This window comes from Octopus bimaculoides, chromosome 6, assembly GCF_001194135.2.
Source record: "Octopus bimaculoides isolate UCB-OBI-ISO-001 chromosome 6, ASM119413v2, whole genome shotgun sequence".
Classification (NCBI taxonomy): Eukaryota; Metazoa; Mollusca; class Cephalopoda; order Octopoda; family Octopodidae; genus Octopus; species Octopus bimaculoides.
Genome location: NC_068986.1, coordinates 1,875,510 through 1,879,475, shown reverse-complemented (window position 1 = coordinate 1,879,475; position 3,966 = coordinate 1,875,510). Strand labels below are relative to the sequence as shown.

At 34.9% G+C, this 3,966-nt stretch overlaps 1 protein-coding gene across 2 annotated transcripts in view; it reads left to right on the top strand.

Annotated features, from left to right (window-relative positions):
* The first annotated feature begins 1,419 nt into the window (after nucleotides 1–1,419).
* Nucleotides 1,420–3,966, top strand: part of LOC106867237 (uncharacterized) — a 9,601-nt gene continuing 7,054 nt past the window's right edge. The window contains exon 1 of one of the 2 annotated variants that reach the window (XM_014912047.2): nucleotides 1,420–1,558. The gene's annotated coding sequence lies outside the window, so the exon portion shown is untranslated. Of the gene's footprint in view, nucleotides 1,563–3,966 lie in introns of both variants that reach the window. The other variant, XM_052968544.1, reaches the window with a different exon arrangement.

Sequence of the window (3,966 nt, the reverse complement as noted above, 5' to 3'; positions counted from 1 at the left end):
GTGTCATCTGACAAACACCAACCAAGATGGCGTGAATCAGCCACTCTCTACCTACTAAAAATAGCAACCCAAATGTTTTTAAATCAGATTCCAATGCTGGATGTTGAAGAACGAAATGAAGGCAGATTTTCAATCCTCAGATCATTTTGATTCCAAATAGGTATAATATGTCGACGTAAAGCAAATGTAGACTGAGATACAGAGGTCCCAGACAGACAGATTTCGCGTTTATTATTATAGAAGAACTTTCTTTTCTAGAAAAAAAAGTCTACCTTCTATGAAGGAGAGTTACCCCCAAATTTCTATGGCTAACTTAGTTGATTATATCAACTCAATACTTGACTAGTATATCGACCCTGGAGGACTGAAAGTTTAAGCAGACCTTGGCGAAATTTGAATTCAGAACGTAATGAGTCGGAGCAAACACCAATCTCAGCGGTAAATGGACGCAGAAAAGTAAAAAAATTAATAATTTAGCGTGGAGATCTGCCATTATTAAAGTAAAGGGAGGCGTCTCTACGTAGTCGTTTGATTCACTAGAAAAAGTAGCCCCCTCCAACCCACTAAAAATAACTCGGGGCGATCTTTCGGTACTAGACTACCATAACTTCCGGTCGATGTGCGCATGCATACTGATTACATTGTCGTATAGTGCGTTTGTTTTTAAATGACTTGAAAATATGAAAAGACAATATTAAATAGAAAAAAAAAAATGAATGGCCCACTAAACTCAAACCTTCTCCCCTCAGATTCATACAATTTTCAAACTTTAAACACATAAACACTATACGATAATGTAATCAGTACGCGTGCGCACAACGACCGGAAGTTATGGTGTCTATTACCGAAAGATCGCATAACTCGGTAAAACAAATTCCAAAATGATACGTTAATCGATGAAGTTCGCAGTACACAATAATTGGAAAAAATACGATGAACTGAGTAGCTCGTTCAGCGGTAACCTGAAAATAAACAACAACAACACGGAACTAGAATACTTTTCCCAATATATATTTTCGAATCCCATAACCAATTTCTTGATGGAATTTGTGATTCCTTTATATTTATTTAATCCAATACTATAAAGAAAACACGTACTTCATGTGCCGTGTAAATTGAGATTGAACGTAAAACTATGCGGTTGCTAAGCGAAATTCTTCACCAAACTGTTAAGCCTGCGCGCATAAATTTTCAGATAAATATTTCTGCGCAGCTCAATAAGCAATTTATAGTTGAAGTGGATTTGCATAAAAAAAAACATTAATTTGCATAAAAAAGAAACTATTAAGCAGTTTGTCTGTATAAAATGTTTCAGGGAATTTTTTTCTATCCCACTAAATATGAAATGTATTTGTGGAATATATTTTCCTAAAAATATTTATACGAAACTAATAACCAATGTATAAACAATAAACTTCCGTTTGTAAGTGGAAAAATTGACCAACGAACGAAGAAAACGTCAGCATGCTCTTCTCGCTATATAAATAGCATGTGGCATAAAAGGCCGTTTGCTTTGTGTGTTGTCAGTTTCTCGTCTGACCGATGTTTGTTGCTCACTGTAAGTATGTTTCATTGTTTTACGTTATCTTCATTAAAGCCTAATTACTCATACTTATTTACATATGTTCAATATCAATCCTTAATTGATACGATATCTAATAAACTTTATGCATATTTAAATCAGTTCAGGTATTTATCTATTTAAAAAAGAAATAATAAAAAGTGTTTATTTTTACTCGTTCTAGTAAGAACGGGCACCGTTTCTGACAATTTATGCTTTGGTTTGAATATTCTGTCTCGTAACAGTTCCCACCCTTTTGTACGAGATTTCATTGTTAATAGCGTCAGTTTCATACATTCACACACACACATAAGAACCAACGTGTATCACCTTTATCTCAGCATCCTACATTAACTGGCGTTAGTTTGTCTCGCGGTACCATGGACCTTCTCTTGGAAAGCCTTATTTCCACAACTCCGTCTCTCCCATATCTATCTATCTATCTATCTATCTATCTAATCTATCAAAGCTTTAAGTGACATGTGGTTTCTTGTTTAGCTCTGATTAAGCAAATGCATCCACAATGAAAGGCAGTCCAGCTGTGTCCATCCCTACTTTTTGTTGTATCTAGGACTACTTTATCCAGTGTTTCCTACGCTCTATGATCTGTATGTTGTAGTGGGTTTAGCGACCACCTAGAGCCTTCCCTCTTCCTTCTGGGCAGGCAAACCTGTGTCAATAATAAAAACTGTCTCACTAAAATACTAAAGGTTTTTGATTGCTGAGTGTTGAATAATTTACGTATTGCCGATATGAATTACTATTTCAACAGTTGTTAATTTAGTGAATATTTTAACCGATCGAGTGCGTTAAATGTCTCCTGGTGCATTTTGGATAATAGCCGAAAAATTAAAATACATTGGGAATAGATCATATAGACATAATGAAAATTAATGGTAATTCTACAGTAATAAGCTGTGATGAAGCACCACCACTAACAAAGTTTATAGATCTGCAAAAACGATCGCAATGTAGACATTCTGTTTTCTCAGAACAACTGAACATACATTGTTGTTACGCTTGGTTTATTTTCTGTCTTTCACTCACTCCTCAAAAGTTGTTTGGCCCTAGGTCAGTCCTCAGTGACCAGCTCTATGACCAAAGGCGTTTCAGCCATGATCACATCACAACTACATTATGCACAGTGTAATTTCTTTTTGCATATCCTTCACTACATTATCACTACAATATCTTTATATTTTTTAAGGCCATAGTGTGTGAATATGACTGTTAGTTGTAGACAACTGAGCGACATGGTAAACGATTCGTCGTTGTATTCCTGCATATTTATAAATGAACGCGCGCAAAATAAATCATTTATGGTGGAACTGCGGTGGGGATTAGATTAGACGAGATTTAACGTTCTACGACACCACAGAATATATGAAAATATTGGTAAATTGTTACAAGTTGCTTATTTTTAGTGTGGTTTCATCATACGTTGTTGATCTACGTGACTATTTACTTCCTAGGCAACCAAACCAACTGGCAATGGGTGCTGAGTAAATCGTTCCCGACTAGTTGTTGTTGTTGTTGTTTTCTCTTTTTTTCTTTAATTTTAATTTTGTCGTTTCTCTACGAGGGAACTAATTTTTCTCAATTCTTCTGTTTTGTTTATTTTCTCCTAATATTATTCTAAACAGCTGTTCATTTTTCTGTAAGTTACAAATATGTCCCGCTAATAACTTAAAACTATTCAAATTTTCCTCCGGAAATGCGTGAGTTGAGATGGATAACCATTGGAAAGTTACAATGGTTATCCATCTCAACTCACGCATTTCCGGTATTTAGTGTCCATCCAACACAGGCTAAAAGTAGTACCCCAAGTGTTTTTGGCTTCATCCTATCGAAGTACACTCCGCATTTTTAAGCTTGTAAAAGAATTAGCCGTCAAGTTCGAGAACGATTTTTTTTTCTTTTATATATTTATGTGGTTCGCTCAATGTTAAAGCTAAGTATCCCCTTAACTCAATGAAATCCTCAATATTTGGACAAATTATCTTAATGTTTACTTTTGTCTACTTAGCTTCATGTTATAAGTCTGTCCAAGCAGAACTGGGCTTCTCACAGTAATTATTAACAACATTTATGTTGGATAAACAAATTATAAATTCTCATCAGTTTCCATGTAATAATAGAAGTGACTCTTATTGTTATATTTTTTGCGTTTTTTCATCATTGTCTTCAAACTTTTCCCTACACTGTTTAGTAGAAAATAGTTTACTCTTTATATTAGCAGACACGCGCCAGCTTCTGGCCCACAGACGCACTGTGTTCTCTCATTATCTTAATGCAGTGGTTCTCAATCTTTTCACTACCGAGGATCTTTTCTTATTTAAATGAGTTTTCCCACGGACCTCTTCCTGTAGTTATGCCATATATATATATATATATATATATATATA